Genomic DNA, 18,048 nt, shown 5'->3' with positions numbered 1-18,048 from the left:
GAAAGCAAGGTAAGAATCCCAGTTTCTCTTTCTCTTTGCAATTTATTACTCATGTAAAGAGGAGACATATCTTCCTTCATTGTCTTCTTACTATATGCATAATTTAAAATCTTTTTAAACATATTTTTGAAGCCTATTTTACTTTGGATTATAGTATTCTTAATATTATTGTATCATATTTGATTGCATACCTTTTTTTCTACCTTTTTATAGTATCCTTTAACAAATCATCTGGGCATTCACTGAGATGTTACACCATCAGCCACTTTACCTTTCTCCTTTCCTAAAAATATGTGGAGATAGTTATTGTCAGAATTTTATTATCTCCTGATGTTATTTATTTTAGAGAGTCTTTGGCAAAAGAATATATAACTTTTTTTTTTTTTTTAAGAGAAGGGGTCTCATTATGTTACCCAGGCTGGCCTTGAACTGCTGGGGTCAAGTAACTTTCCTGCCTCAGCCTCCCAAGTGGCTGGGATTACAGGCATCTGCCTTCTGTAATGCTTATTGCCTTCTATATATCTGTAGCACTTATTCTTCTATAGTCAGCCTTCCTTTTCTTTTCTTTTTGTAGTTTAAGTCCCTTAGTTGTTTCCTTTTGAAGGTTTACAACACATCCTTATTACCGGCTGATTATTTTTTTTGCTGGACAGAATTAACTAACTCTGGAGTAGCAATTTAATGTTTTATCCTCCATCTTTTGAAAAATATCAAAAGATGGAGGATAAAACATTATCCTCCATTGTCAAGAAATTTTTATTTGTACTGAAGGAAGCTTCTATGATAGTCCATTTGGTATCACTAGATATAAAGGAATACCTGAGGCTGGGTAATTTATAAAGAAAAGAGGTTTATTTGGCTCATGGTTCTGCAAACTGTACAAGAAACATGGCATCAGTAACTGCTTCTGGTGAGGCCTCAGGAAGCTTTTATTAATGACAGAAGGCAAAGGGGAGCTTGTGTGTCACATGGTGAAAGTGGGGCAAGAGAGACAGGAGGGAGGTCCCAGACTTTTTAACAACCAGATCTCATGTGAACTCCTTACTGCTGGGAGGGTGCCAAGCCATTCAGGAGGGATCTGCTCCCATGACCTAAACACCTCCCAGTAGGGCCCCACCTCCAACTTTGGGGATCACATTTCTTTCTTTTTCTTTTATTTTCTTTCTTTTTTTTTTTTTTTTGACAGACTCTTGCTCTGTCATCCAGGGTGGAGTGCAGTGGTGCAATCCCAGCTCACTGCAAACTCTGCCTCCCAGATTCAAGCAATTCTCCTGCCTAAGCCTCCCGAGTAGCTGGGATTACAGGCCTGCACCACCATGCCTGGCTAATTTTTGCATTTTTAGTAGAGATGAGGTTTCACCTTTTTGACCAGGTTGTTCTCGAACTCCTGACCTCAAGTAATCTTCCCACCTTGGCCTCCCAAAGTGCTGGGATTATAGGCATGAGCCACTGCACCCGGCCCACATATTCTTTTTTAAAAATCTGAGCATGTTTCAGTTTTACTCCACATATTTTGCTATCTTCACAGGGAATGCATCCCAAATGCAACAAATAATATGCTTTTCACATTCTATTATGCATATTTTTGCAGAAAATGAATGTTATTCTCAGAAGAGAACTCAAAAAGGATTTCTATGAAGACTCTGGCAGAAAACCAAGAAATTTACAAATGCAAGTGATATTTTCATTTTCTTCTTTTAAAGACCATGATGTAACATGAGAAAACAAAATACCAGAAGTGAAAGGCTGGCTCCACTAAAGATGTTCAATAATGAGATTTGATTTTTTTTAAAACACATCTTTTATGGGCTCTCAGGGCATGGAAATAAGACCAAGAAAGGTGTTTTTCTGGAGACTTTCCAATCAAAGCAATGAAGATTTAAAGTGGAATAAAAGGTAAATGGAAAAAAATACAGTAAGATATAAAAAGATGATTCCTTGAAAGACATCAGAAACCAATCCAGAAGAAGAGCAGTGGTAAAGATTCACAGGAATTAAGAAAGTTTGAAATAATTGGGAAGTGGTTTTAAATAAAGATATGAATGATTCAAAACTCAGGGAAAAATGATAATAAAAGAATAAAACAGGCCGGGCGCGGTTGCTCATGCCTGTAATCCCAGGACTTTGGGAGGCTGAGGCAGGCAGATCACGAGGTCAGGAGATCGAGACCATCCTGGCTAAAGCGGTGAAAACCCGTCTCTACTAAAATTATAAAAAATTAGCCAGGTGCGGTGGCGGGCGCCTGTAGTCCCAGCTACTCGGGAAGCTGAAGCGGGAGAATCACCTGAACCCGGGAGGCGGAGGTTGCAGTGAGCTGAGATTACGCCACTGCAGTCCAGCCTGGGTGACAGAGCGAGACTCCATCTCAAAAAAAAAAAAAAAAAGGGGGTTGATTTTGCCAAATTTATCTTTTAATCTGTATGAGTTCAAACATCTAATTTGAGGTATAGACAACTTAGCGAAATTTTCTATGACGTGTATGGCACCAGATATTTAAAATCTCATAACTATTATTTTGACTGGTACGCAGCACATCACATGACCATAAAATTGTCTAAGGAAATAATCAATGCCCCGTTGCTTAACTATTGCTTAATTTGTTTCACTTACATTTTCTACTTTTCTTTTTTAAGAAATAAAGAGATAGAGACAGGACATTATCTTAAGTGAAACAAGCCGGGTACAGAAAGACAAATATTGCATATTCTTACCAATAATGGGAACTAAAAAAGTTTGTCTCATGGAGGTAGAGAATGGAATGCTAGTTCACAGAGGCTGGGAAGGGGTAGGAGATGAAGAGAAATTGGTTAATGAGTTCAAAACTAGAGTTAGACAGAAGGAATAAGTTTTGATAGCACTGTAGGGTGACTACTGTTAATAATGATAGATTGTCTGGAAGAGATGTGAAATGTTCCCAACAGAAATAAATGATAAATATTCAAGTAGATGCATATCCTAAATACCATGATTTGATCATTAAACATTGTATGCATGTATTAAAATATCACATGTACCTCATAAATATGTATAATTGTTCCGTATCAATAAAAAAATAAAAAACCCAACTGTTAGAGCTAACAAATATATTTAATGGTATTGCAGGATAAAAATCAACGTACAAAAATAAGTTGTGTCTCTATACACTAACAGTGAACTATGTGAAAGGGAATTAGAGAAAACAATCTCATTTACAATGGCATCAAAAAGAATAAAATACTTAACAACTAAATAGATAAAAGACTCAGATCCTGAAAACTACAAGACATTGCTGAAAATAAATTCTAAAGTCATCCCATTTTCCTAGAGTGGAAGACTTAATAATGTTAAAATTTTAATACCACTTAAACCAATCTACAGGTTGTATTTAATCCTTATCAATAATCCAATTTTTTATATGAATAGAAAAAACAATCCTAAAATTCACAAAGGACCCCAAATACCCTAAACTATCTTTAGAAAGAACAAAACTGTAGGCATAACACTTCCTGATTTCAAAGTTGATTGCAAAGCTACAGTAATTAACGTAATATGGTACCCACATGAAGACAGACACATATAGCAATGCAACAGAATAAAGGGTCCAGAAATAATCCCACACATATATGGTCAACTGATTTATAACAAGGGTGCCAAGAACACATGATGGGGAAAGAACAGTTTTTTTCAACAAAATGGTGTTAGGAAAGTGGATTCCACATGTAACAGAATGAAATGAGACCTTTATCTTTCACTGTTTACCAAATCAACTCAAAATGGATTAAAGACTTAAATATAAAACCTGAAACTGTAAAAATCCTAGAAGAAAACAGGGGAAAACTTTGTAACATTAGTCTTGGCAGTGATTTCTTGGATATGTCACTAAAAGCACAGGCAACAAAAGTGAAAATAGACAAATGATACTACATCAAACTAAAAAGTTTCTACAAGCAAAGGAAACATTCAATGTAATGAAAAGCCAACCCATGAAGTGGAAGAAAATATTTGCAGGCCACTTATGTAATTAGGGGTCAATATCTAAAATATATAAGGAACTCCTTCAACTCAATAGCAGAAAGCACATAACCTTATTAAAAAGTTGAAACCTTTGCAGAGCAGTAGTAAATTGAAAAAATAAAAAATAAAAACTGGACAAAGGGTTTGAATAGACATTTCTTCAAAGAAGACATACAAATGGCCAATAAGTATATGAAAAGATGCTGAACGTTACTCATTATCTGGGAAGTGCAAGTCAGAACCACTTTAAGATATCACCTTATATCTGTTAAGATGGCCATTATAAAAAAAACCAATGTCTTTTGTAAATACCATACAGGTATATACTGTCTATTCTATACAAATTGCTAATGTCTCTCTTTTAATTGGATAATTTAGTCCATGTACATTTGTTTTGATGTCTGATAGATTTAACACCTATCATTTTATTTTATGTTTTAATTTTTTAATGACATTTATATGATTGAATTTTTGCCTTCCTCTCTTATTACCAAACTTCCTTTTGATTGATTATATTTTCTTTAATCCCTTTACATTCCTTTTTCTATTTGGAAGACATTCATTATTAAAAAATATCTTTCAATGAAATATATTCAAAAAGTGCACATATCATGAGCTCATTGAATTTTCACATTTTACTGCCAGTCACCATTTGTCTTTCTCTGAGAGTAATCATTATTCTAACTTCTAACACCATATAGTCTATAATATGTATATTATATATAAAACATATCTACATACATAGATAAATGTATGTAGGAAATATGTTCCGTTTTACTCATAATATGAGAAATTAGAATATGAGAAAGTAAAATTATACTGATACCATTCCTGGCTTATCAGATAAGCAAAAATTTAAAAATCTTGGCAACATATTCTGCTGGCAAGATGTGGGATAGCACTTTCGTACACTCCTGGTAGGAATAAAAATTGGTATAAAACTTATAGAGGAAAATTTGACATTATCTAACAAAATTACATATGTTATTACCTTTTGACCTAGCAATTCCACTTCTGAAAATATATCTCTAACTACATGAAAATTTGTATGCACACATTTATTTATTGAAGCATTGTTTATAATTTTACAATATTAGGAACAACGTAAATGTCCATCCATAGGAGGTTGGTTAAATTAACTATGGTACATCCATAGAATGAAGTACTATGGAAGTTTAAAAGAAAAAGATCTCTAAGGCTGATATGAAGTGATTTGCAGAATATGTTGTTAAGTTGGAAAAGCTAAGTTAAATTGTATGAAGTATATATAGCATGCTATCTTTTGGGTAAGAGAGAGAAGGAGATGCAAGAAAATATACATATATCTGTTTATTTTTGCAAAAAGAAACACAGGAATGGAAAACCCAGAAACCAATAAGATTGGTTACCTACTAGGAGTGAGTGAGAATCAAGAGTTGAGAATGAGGGAGTGATGCCTCCCCAAGTATAATTTTTCGTACAGTTTTAACTTTTGTAATCTTGCTAATATTTTACATACTCAAACTAAACCCACAAAATAAATCTAATAAAAATCAGAGGAATCTAAAATGGAATACAAACAGAAACAAGTGAAACTATTTCAAACAAAAATACAACCACACTGAAGATGCGAGCAATGGACCCAGGTTATTTTTTGATATAGTATTTTGGAAACTTAACCTAGGAATAAAGACCAAAAGAACTATACACAAGTACTGAACTTTAAAAAGTAGCACTGTTGTTTTTGATGTTGTAAGTTAGTAATATGTTACTGCTTTATGTGTTTTTAAGGATTGGGCAACAAATAAATTGAGTGTAAAAGAAGTCTGATTCCTCATTGTTGACAGGAAGACAGCCATGGATTGGGAAAAGATTAGAGTGAATCCTGTGATGTTGGATTGGGATTGAAGATATCGGTATGAATTCACAGCTTGTTCTATCTACCTGTCTATCAGCTATCTGACTATCTCTCTGTTTATCTATCATCTATCTGTCTATCTATCTGTCATCTATTGAACCTATCTATCCACCCATCTATCTATCCCTGTCATCTACCTATGTATGTGTGTACATTTCCCAGCTCTGTGCACTAAGAGGGCCCAAAACAATGATACTCCAGTGGTAGTGAGTATACTTAGTACCCAAATCTTGATTTCTAAACAATGTCTTCACTAAAATAAATCAAGGCATGTTGGGAAAGAAACTAGCTAGGGCTGGAACAGAAAAGTACAAAATGAGCCTGAGATACAATCTTATGCCAAAAATTAAAGCATGCTAAAAAAATCATGGAAATGTATCAGAAGGATACAGGAACCAGCTTGAAAGGGCTCCACTGGTCAAATCTGGAAAAACTTGAGCATCAAAATTACAATAATAATGGATTTAATCTATAGAATAATGTAAGGACTTATGAGTATATACTGATATAAATAAATGGGGGAAAAGGAAAATCCCATCTTTATAGTAAAATGCCAACCAAGATGTAGAAGGAATAAAGAGTTAAAAGATGACTATTAGGTAACCATCATGGTAATATTTCATTCAGGTAAGAATTATTAATGGATGCTAAACCTATTGTGTGGCAGTTTGATGAGGAGCAGGATATTTATATAGCCTCAAGTTATTTCCCCACAAATTATGTATAAATTACAAAGGGAAAAAAATCAAATTTACAGTGGAAAAACCTGATAGAAGCCATCTAATGACATGATCAGTTAAAAATCATCAACAATGAGTGAACTGACATCATGTGCATTCTGATTCTGAAAAAGACACAGCACAGCTTCTGTGATATTCTTACCAAAAATATGTAGTCTGAATTTAATCGTGAGGAAATATCAGGCAAAAACAAAATTGAGGGGCATTCTACAAAGTAACTGGCCTTCTATGGGGAAGGTTGTGAAAGACAGAAAAATAACTATTTCAGATTAAGGAGATTAAAGAGACATGGCAGCTAAATGCAATATATGATCCTGGATTACAGGATTCTGGATTACAATAGTTCTTGGGTTTTAAGGACATTATTAAGACAATTAGTGAATGTTCTTACTCTTAGGAAATACACACTGAAGTATTTAGAGATAATGGGGCACCACATCTACAAATTTACTCTCTATGATCCTAAGGAAAAAAATGTGTCAAAATACACATTTAAATTTTTTGTGACTTTTAAATTTGAAATAATTTTTAACATACCTAAAAGTTACAAGAATAATACATGGAACTCCATAATATTCTTCTCTCAGATCCTTCAACTGTTAACATTTTATCACATTTGTTTAATAATTCTCTCTTTTGTAGTATTCTTACCTCTAGGTGTGCTTGAAATTATTTCAAAGTAGAAAACCACACAAAATTAAAAGAGTCATTTTTTCCTGTTTATTTTTGCTTGCTAAGTAGGTTAGCACATGGCAGTGGTTAAGAACATTATTTTTAGAGTAAGAAATGCGCACGCTCAAGTCCCAGTTCTTTTGCTCATTGTTGTAGTGATATCCTTCTCTGGGCCTCGGATTTCTAATCTATAAAATGATAAGAATATTGACTTTATTTCATGGATGTGAGAATCTAATAAATGTAAATTACTTAATATAATAACTAGCGTATAGTGAGCAGCTAATAATTTTATTATCAGTATTTTTATTTTTGCTTCCTCTGCTTCCCTCATTTCTATGTATCTTTTCTTGTGTCTTAATTCAAATAATTTTAGTGCCTACTTTAAAAACCTCATCCTTTTCTTTAACTCTGGGATGTTCAGGACTCATTTCTTTTATAGGAGACTACAGTTTAGCATGCTCAGACATCTATATATCTTGCCTTTGAATCTTAGAAATACATACCTTTATAATGAACGTATTTGTATTATTTCTCTTTGGGGTTATTTATCTGAATTTTTGCTTTGCATTTTGAGTCTATAGTTTGGAACCTATTATTAAAATTTTTTATTAGTATAGGACCTGAACATTTATAAAACTTGGCAGGTATTGAAAAATAAATAGAAAGTATACTATTTATTTTATTGGGTTGGATTATATTTCTTTTAGTTATTTGTTCATGCTTATTCTGTCTTAAATCTTTGGCTAATATAAAAATAACATTGAAGAATTACTTTATTGAATTAAGTGAATATTTATTTCTTACTACCATTGCAATACATTGTTGGCTTACCAGGGTTTACAGTTTCTTAAACTTCAAATTGCTGCTGAGAAAACTTTTGTCAGAAAAGGGCTAGTCAGTGCTATTACAGATATTGTATTACATGAAATGCTTCACCCAGAAAAAGTGAATTCTATGTATTAGTAAAAATATTACTCATGAAGTTGAAAGTATTTTGTGGCTCAACTCTCTGGAACTGAGCAGATGCTGAGTCTATAATTCAGTCAGTTTTACCATAGTTATTCATTCATTCAACTTATAATAGTAAAACCATTAATAGTCCTTGGATTAAATTGTTCAGTGGTTTTTCTCCTTTACAATCCCTGTAGCCCAGGCTGGAGTGCAGTGATACAATCTCAGCTCACTGTAGCCTTGACCTCCCAGAGTTCAGGTGATCTTCCCACCTCAGCCTCCCAAGTAGCCTGGACTGCAGGTGCATGCCCCCATGCCTGGTTAATTTTTGTATTTTTTGTAGAGACGAGGTTTTACCACGTTGCCCAGGCTGCTCTCAAACCACTGGGCTCAAGCGATCCTCTTGCCTCTACCTCCTAAAGTGCTTGGATTACAGGCCTGAGCCACCAGGCCTGGCCCTTCTTTTAAGCTACATTATGTAGCAGTTGGTTAATTGAAACAACCACCTGGTGGTGAGCAGTTGGTAAAGAAAACGTTAAATAAGGAAATAGACGTTTATTTTTGACCCCAGCCAAGAGTGACCAAACTTAGGAAAACAAATACATTTGATGTTTAAAAATATCTAACCTCAGTGAATTAAGAAAGCATTTGCTTGGAAATGATTTATCTGACCATCTCTTTGTTATACTTACTCATGGCATTTCTTTGGTGGATTGTTAGCTCCTCAATGGCCAACTCTACTGCAGTAGTGTCTTGTACGTAGAAGGTTCTTTATTTGTATTTGATAAATCAATACATTTTAAAGAATGTAATATCAATTAAATCTCACTATAATGGGGAACTTGGAATTGATGATTGGGTATTATTTTATCTTTTGTAAGTCTAAATAATGATAATTATTTGAAATGATACTTCAAACTGGTACCTCAAAAAATAGCCAGCTTACATGGAAAGGGTTTACCTGTTCGAGGAAGAAAAGCACTGTGGTGCCTTCTCAGAGTGCACTGAAGGACAGGGTTTAGGCAAAGTGCTTAACATTTCTGTGTCTGTAAAATGTCCCTAAATCCTGTGTCTCACAATTAACAGTTGTATTAATCCATGTAAATGAGTTAATCCATGTAAACAAATTTACAAATGGTAAGTGCCCATGACCTCATTTCTATGGCAGATTAAAGAAGAATTGATGTTTTCAGTTTGTTGAGTTTTTAAAAACTTGTTAGGACACCGGAGCAACTTTTAAGCTCCATACATACTGGACTGGAAACCAGAAGTTCTCTCATTTCATTACTGAACTTTGAGAATGCCGGTTTTGAAAGATTAGTAAATTGACCTTAACATATTTGGCAACAGTTCTCCTATTTATAAAATGCAGCTATATGTGTAAAATGTTATCTTAGTTTTCTATTGGTGCTGTAATAAATTACCCCAAATGTACTGGCTTTTAATTTCTATTGTCTTAACAATAGAAATTTATTCTCTTACACATCTGGGGGCATGAATTCCAAAATGAGTCTTACTGGACTAAAGTCTATGTTGTCAGAGGGCTAGTTCCTTCTGGAGTTTCCAGGGGAAAATGTGTTCCTGGCCTCTTCTGGTTTCTAGACGCTGCTGGCATTCCTCGTCTCTTGGTCACATCACTCCAATCTCTACGTCAGTGATAAGATGGCCTTCTTCCTTTCTCTAGTTAGGGCTCTCTCTTTCTTCACACTTAAAATTACATTTAGGGCTACCCAGATTGTCCAGGAGAATCTCTCCATCTCAAAATTCTTAATTTAATTAAATCAGCAAAGTCTCTTTTTGCCAAATAAAGCAATATTCACAGGCTACAGGGATTAGGATCTGAATCTCTCTGACAGTCATTGTTCAGCCTACCACTAATGTGTTTTGGAAAGGTATTATCTCCTGTTTCTATTATTAAACATAGTTTGAGCAGCTTTTATGAATTGATGGCACTGGATTTCATTTCAAGACAGAGTCAGTCTGTTTCGAAATGTGCAATAATTGCACATTGGAGAACTGTGCAAGAATAACTTTACAAGGGCCACACAGTCGGTGGGAGGAAATACATCGCTATACCTTCCTGACTCACCAAAATGATGGTTTAAATTAAACTAAAGGCTTGATTCTAACAACAAGAAAATATAGCAGGACCTCAAATAACTTCATTCCATTCAATGTCATTTCGTAACAATATTGATGAGATAAAAAAGTAACAATGCCCAGCCAGGGCCACTGTCTGTGTGGAGCTTGCATGTTCTCCATCTGCGTGGGTTTTCTCCAATTACTCCTGTTTCCTTCCACATCACAAAGATGTGCAAGTTAAGTGAATTAACGTGTCTACAAGGTCCCAGTCTGAGTGTGTGTGTGTAAGTGTGCCCTACCATGGGATAGTGTCCTGTCCAGGGATGGTCCCCGCCTTGTGCCCTGAACTGCTGGGATAGGCTCCAGCCAGCAGCCACCCTGAAATGGAATAATTAGGTCAATAATTATCTTGTTTTTATTAATCTTCTTAAATGCATATATACCTCACACTTATTTAAATATTTAATATGGGAAGTATTTTGGTCTTTGTTTAGAGGTTGGCGATGTTTTTGTGACCAGAAATATGCCATATAACTCATGTTTATATCAATTAGCCTATGGTAAAATCAGTTTTGTTATACATTGTTTTGCTTTAAGTCCCAGTTTCCAAAAACCTATCAATGGTGTTAAGTGAGGACGTAGTGTAAATTGACACACACAGATTTTGATGGTTGGTTAAGTTTGTATTTCTTCAGCTGGTTAAAAAAATTAGTGGGGAACTCCTACTTATACACTTAGAGTTCAACATATCCTATTTTTTTCTCTTCCATATATACTCTTCTGAACAGGTTTGTCATTTTGCAACTTTTCAATTTAAATGTTAAGTATTTCATCCAAATAAAATATTTTAGGACAGAATATGTAAAAATACCTTGTAGAGTGATTTGCTGAGGATCTTAATTCTCTTTTAGAATAGCTTTAGACTTTAATTATGCTAGGACTGGCCAAAAAATCAGAAATACAAAGCTAAAAAAGATGAAAGAGTAGTGACACAAAAACCTAACAGTTCAAAGCATGTAAGGAGAAAAGCATTTTTTAATGGGTATCTCTGGAGTTTCAAGATAATCACTGAGAAACAGCATTTGAGATGTCTGACTAAATACAAATAACTTTATGAATAGTTGAAATTTAGGTTTAAATAAAAACTTTGACTCAACTTCAAAAATACTAAATTTGGCAAGAGAAGCCTATAATTACTATCATCAGAGATGCTGGGGCCCCCAAACCACCATCATGTTAAATTAAACCTCTGAATTCTGTGTTCATATTTCTGCTTCTTTATGTGGTGGAGGAAAGGGATGTCACAGCTAGTTATGGTAAAGCCTAAGTACTTCCTTTCATTGTACACATTTTTATTTCATTGCACAGATCCACCATAAATATTTAAAACTTAAATTATCCTATAGAGGATGAAATTGTCAAGTGAACAATTATTTACAGGGAAATTTTTTTTTTTTATGTAAGGACCCGACTATATAGGAGACAGTGGTGTCAAATTAGACAAAGAGAATTACCCAGGAAATGACCCAGGTCAAATTCATATTTGACCAGTGCAAATATGTAGATGTAAAGACTGGACGATGTGGCTGACTTGGGAAAAGCTGAAGTTTTAAAATATCTTATTTAATGTGTTACCCGTATGACCTTTATTAAAAAACAAGGTAATAACATACGCAGAACACATCACCATACAGTCATATGGTATGAAGTTAGTCTACCCCCTAATGATGTTATTGTTGGTTTTCAGACAATTCTAGGAAAAGACTGTGGATTGATAAATGTACACTGTGCCTTCTGGTTTTATGGTAGTGAAATTCAGACTACATAAATTGTAATTTGTTTATGTCTGCTGTTTTAGTTAAATTAAAAGAAGTTGCATTGCCTAGACAATGAGTGTTTTGCTTGAATGAAATTTTTTAAAAGAAGCTAGTATTTATAATGTAATGAATCACACAAAAAATGTCCCTTTGTAAAAGAAAATTCCAAAACAACAGTAGATTACAGACTGAGCAAAAACAGCCTGAGTGGTAAAGAGGTCAGACTCCAGAGTCAGACAGATGTGTACTTGAATCCTGGCTATGCTACTCACAGCAGTACAATTTGGAGCAAATTACCTAACCCCCACACCCTGGTTTCCTCATCTGAGAAATAATAATAATAACAACAACAGCGCCACCCTAATAGGTGATTTGTGAGAAGTAAATGTGTTGAAACATATGAACTGCATTGCCCAGTGTCTAGCACATTGCTCAGGGAATGATTATTGCTATTGGATCAATTTCATGGTCCAGGTCTCACATAGTCCAGTGCTCTATTTCCAGCAGAGAAGGAGAGGAGTGTATTGTGGGATATGATGTTTTTTCCTGCCATCGGCCTTAAAAGCTAAGATCTCTTGATCTAAAAGGCCATCATTCATAACTTTGTCCAAACAATTATTAATCCATTCATATTTTCTATCAAATATGCTGAAATGTTTTATAAATTTATTAAATTTATGTGTAAATTTATTAAATTTATGTGTAAATTTATTAAATTTATGTGTAAATTTATTAAATTTATGTGTAAATTTATTAAATTTATGTGTAAATTTAAAACAACACTTCCTTTTGTCTGACACTCAGGTCACTATGCATTGAAAGCACATCTCCTTTCCCTGGGATTTTGTGATATAGGAAATAAGTCTGGGTATAATTTCTATACTATTCACAACTGAGAAAATAATATGAACATGTTACTTTTAATGGCAAAAACTGCAATTACTTTTGCACCAACCTAATATTTCAGCTCCTACTGTGTTCCAGGTACTGTGCTAGGCATTTTACATATTGCATTTCACTTATTCTCCAAAATAGTCTTATGAGGTAGGAAATAGTATTCTTTAAACAGAGTTTACATTTATGAATTCTAGCCATAATACCTTTAGGCACCAATGCTCTAGAGTAAAGCTTCTCTGTGTTTTTAGTCAGTGTTCATATATAGCCTTTTCATCCACTATAGTTTTTTTGTATTTGACTATGCAGAGATAGACGTTTAAGGCTACATAATGAATTGGTTGAGGGCAGAAGGTATGAATTATGAAAGACCTTGATTCCTGTCCTGACACCAGACTAGTGTTGACCTTGGGTAAGTTGCTTAACTTCGTAGGGCATTTGCTACTTTACGTGTAAAATGTAGCTACTTCATAGATTTATTTTGGGGATTAAATGACTCAATTAACATAGTGTAAAAGTTGGAGATAGAGTCTGATATTTAATAAGCACTCATTTAAGGGTAGTCGTTATTTTTAGTGAACATGCAATGATCTACTTATGGATAAAACACACACACACACATACACACACATACCCAAAAATCATAGGGGATACCAAGCTAAAAATGACATGCTTACAGTGTTTGGACTTACAATTTAGTAAGAAAACAATATACATGTGTGAAAAGAGTCCTCTTTTAGGGATATAAACAGAGCTTTGTAAGAGTATAGGAAGCAGTGATAAATTTTCAGTTTGGGGTGCAGCTTGAATGAAAAGAGGTGGAGAAAATAGTACCTGAACTGGATTTTTAAAAATAAATGCATGCTAGTGTTTAGAGAAGGGAGTGAGGATTTTCTAGATGCAGGGAATGATACAACTAAAAGCCCAGAACTATGAAGTACAGTATTCAGGGAAGGGTGACTATTATGGTGTGTGGTGGAACTAGGGAATAGAATTTGTGGAGACATCAATTTAGAAATAAGACTAAAAGATATACCCTAGTTTGTTAACTACCTTGCTAAAGAGTTTTAATCTTACTGCCTTATTGTTTAGAAGATTTATCTGTCAGGAATGTGGAAAGTACATTTGGAAAGGTGAAAGAGTCAGTGAAAACAGTTAAGACATTGTACAGATAGTTTAGTTGAAATATGATGAATCCCTGGACAAGGGTAGTGTCAAAAGCAATGGAACAGAGGAATGAAAGAATACAAAAGACACTTCAGAGATAGAAGCCAAAGGGATGAATTAATGACAGTGGTGGGAGGGGGGTGAGGAAGGAGTCAAAGACGATGATATTAGTCATTGAGCATCACTGAGTGATACTATTCACTGAGATCAAACCCTCATGAGGGAGGTTCGGGAACAAAGATGATTCTGAACATAATGATATGAAGTACATTTGGGTAGCCCAGGGAGAGATGCCCTAAATACAAATGGAAATTTGGGCCTGAAGCGTAAATGAAGAATCTAATATTGTATGTAAAAGAATATTATTATAATTGACAAATATAATTTACATTGAGATACCCTTGAAAACCTCAGGTTGCCTTTTGAATTCTTAGTATTAGCAATTTGCAAAATCTAGATATATAGAACACATATATTCTCTGTATAACCTACAAAGCATTTTAGGTGGAATCTATCTTTTAATACCAGGCTTTTATTTTTTGTTCTAACCTAAATCGATCTATTTAATATCAGCTCTTATTTTTTGTTCTTTTTTTTTAAATAAAGAATATGGTATGGGAGGGTCAGTGGTTCTGGAATTCACTTTTGCAAGTGCTTTGCCAGAACCTGTTTTATCAGCTCACATAAACCCCACCTGCTGGGGCTTTGTCTTGATTGGTAGTCTTGTAATCCTCTTGTGAGATTTAACAGAGCAGCTTTATCTATAAATAACATTAATTTTCAAGGATGAAGTGCAAAGCTGCAGTCATGGTGATGAGAGATTGTTGAGCCTACCTGCCTTTTTAATCCAGTGTTAGTCCCTAAACCATTTGTCAAGCTTTTACATTCTTATCACATATCTAGTACCTTAAAGAATAGTTCATGAAGAAAACTTTTCTTAGAGAGAATCTGAAACTGTCTTAGGATTTAGCTTAATAATATTATTGTTATTTTAATGCTTAATTAGGTAATATTTGGATTACTTTTAATAATTTACAAAATACTTTCACTGACATGATTTCATTGTGATTGTCACAATAAACTGATTGGAGGGAGCATTATTATTATCATTTAATTGATGAAGAAACAGATTAAGAGAGGTTGAGTAACTTGCTCAAGATCCCAGAGCCAATAAAAGTTGGGACCAAGATGTGGACATTAATTTGATTCCACATGGGTTTTTATTCCTATTACTTGTATATAGCTATTTTTCTAGTAATATTGCTACATCTGAGATACAGTATTCCTCCTTACATATGGACTATATATTTTCTTGTTTTCCACCTTAAAATTCTTAATATCTTTCAATATATTAAATGTGCTATTCAAATGTGATCAGCACCTCAGGAAATTTGTATGTTAACTCACCATGTTGATGGTGTCAAGCTTGTAAGATTCTTGTTTGATTTTCTTTTTAAAAATATTCTATGTAGCTACATGACTATGTGAAGCTTAAACTAAATTATGTTCTTTGCCATAATTATAAACAACACATATTTTGTCTTTATTTAAAAAATATTGGGATTACTTTAAGTTATGGTATTTAAATTTTACTAAAATAGAAAAGTAAGAAGAATGAAAAATGACACTGAAATGGAGCTAGAGGTAGAGGAAACAATATGGTAAGTAAATACTGTTGCTTACATCCTGAATCTGTTCTGATTAGACAGAGCACCGTGTTCCCCTTTTTTTTTTAAGAAAATATTTTGAATATCATCCTTAGGGATTGAAAACTAAAAATTGATTCTTCACCTAAAGTATGTTGTCTTCTGAGTGGAAAAAAAGGTCAAAGACTAAAAGAGAACCCAGTTTAGGGGTCTGCACTGGCCTTTACTGGAAGGAGCAGCTCCACCAGCTGTGGCTGCTTTCTTTACCCTGGTTCAGATGCCAGAGCCGTTTAAGGAATCGAATACCATTTCCCTCCATGTCTACATTTGTATTCCTGCTGTTCCTTGAGGTCTTTCCTGGTTACAAAAAGAGAAAAATTTACTTAAATTTTTAAATTCTACCTACTTAGGAGGTATTCAGAGGGATCTCAGAATGTTTGTTTTATATGTTCACAATCACTGACAGAAACAAGTGATTCCACAGGAGATTGAGTGTAGATACTGAAAGATGTCTCCTGTGGAAAGAAGAGCTATTACATTGCAAATAAGCATGAAACCTGAAAAAGAGTTCACCAGAAAAGAACCAACTAACAATTGCTTTCTCAGAGATAAGGAAAAAAATTTGTATGATCACTTACTTGGTTAACTTTCTCATGTTCCTTTTTACAGTTTGGGAAGGTTGGGCTTAGATTTTTGAGAGTTGTAAAAATCTCTTCCTTATCTGGGAGCACATTATTTTGGTTATGTTTCTTGCTTTTACATTTATTTAGTGTATTCTAAACATTTCAAGATATACAGCTAGTAAGATCGTTAGAAACAGAATATGGCCCTTTCCTCATCCTGGCCACAAAGAGATAGAACACTCTATTTAATATTTAGCAGACGCATTAGTATTTTAATACTATTTGATATTTCTATGTGCAGAATTTTTTATTTAAAAAAGTGAGAGTTTTTGTGGTAAAGTCATAAATGTTAAAGTCCTTTGAAAACAAACTTGGTCATTCTGATATTTGCTTTATTTAATCTATAAAGTCTGTACAATTTTTCCTCTTTATTGGATACTTTTTATATTTTAGTTTCAGTTAAAGAGCCAGTCTTACATGCAGTTCTCCAGCAGCCCAAGTTTATCTTCAGCTTCTTTCCACTTTCCCTGTCCATGCTTGGCTTTTCTTGCTAAATGATCTTTTCTTGCCCAGGCTGGGAACTCTTCTCAGCAGTGCTGTATCCTTTGGACCACACCTCTATCCTCCTGTCCATAAATTACTACCTGTAGCTTGACCTCAAGGTCTTATTTACTGCTTTCCTTTTGACATTAAGTATCCTGATTAATTAATCTGTGCTAAGGAATTTGTGATTTATAGTGTCTTATCTCTCCAGATAATGCTGTATTTTGATATTTCAAAATCAAACTACCAGAGACATCATACTGTAAGTAGGAAAAAATGTATTAATGGCAGGAATCCTAGGCTCTAGGGCAAGCCAGTTTGAAAGATCATTTGGAGCCACTGAGAGGTCTTTTGGCGGCTTCGGATCACATATTCTAGGCAATTTCCTACATCATCTAGGATGGAATTTTGATGCTCTGTTTTAAGTTTTTAACTCCATAGTCAATGAAACTATCATAAAAATTTATGGTCAAAGGAGAATTTTAGCCATTCCCATTTCTTTTGCGAGCCAAAGAACTGTTTATCAAGGAGAGAAGGACCATACTAGAGATTCACCTTGATTTTTGTTGTATGGCACATTTTATCTTACCAAAACAGGCTGTATTCACATTCATAATTATTTTTATTTTTATTTTATTTATCTTTTTTTTTTTTTTTTTTTTGATACGGAGTTTCACTCTTGTTGCCCAGGCTGGAGTGCAATGGCGCGATCTCGGCTCACCTCAACCTTCACCTCCCGGGTTCAAGCGATTCTCCTGCCTCAGCCTCCCAAGTAGCTGGGATATCAGGCTTGCGCCACCATGCCTGGCTAATTTTGTGTTTTTAGTAGAGACGGGGTTTCTCCATGTTGGTCAGGCTGGTCTCAAACTCCCGACCTCAGGTGATCTGCCTGCCTCGGCCTTCCAAAGTGCTGGATTACAGGCGTGAGCCACCGCGCCCAGCCACATTCATAATTATTAATAGAGGTCTTTAAATTTAGTCTTAAATGCCATGTTTCTAGAAGGATTTAAAAATGGTAGC

At 34.4% G+C, this 18,048-nt stretch overlaps 1 long non-coding RNA gene across 1 annotated transcript in view; it reads left to right on the top strand.

Annotated features, from left to right (window-relative positions):
* Positions 1-18,048, top strand: part of LOC129014029 (uncharacterized) — a 132,222-nt gene that overhangs the window by 30,403 nt on the left and 83,771 nt on the right. The window contains exons 4-5 of the long non-coding RNA XR_008494103.2: positions 1,592-1,896; positions 5,764-5,888. This is a non-coding gene — a long non-coding RNA (uncharacterized LOC129014029). The remainder of the gene's footprint in view (positions 1-1,591; positions 1,897-5,763; positions 5,889-18,048) is intronic.

This window comes from Pongo pygmaeus, chromosome 1, assembly GCF_028885625.2.
Source record: "Pongo pygmaeus isolate AG05252 chromosome 1, NHGRI_mPonPyg2-v2.0_pri, whole genome shotgun sequence".
Classification (NCBI taxonomy): domain Eukaryota; kingdom Metazoa; phylum Chordata; class Mammalia; order Primates; family Hominidae; genus Pongo; species Pongo pygmaeus.
Note: the sequence above shows the minus strand (reverse complement) of the source record. Positions and strands in the feature narration are given on the sequence as shown.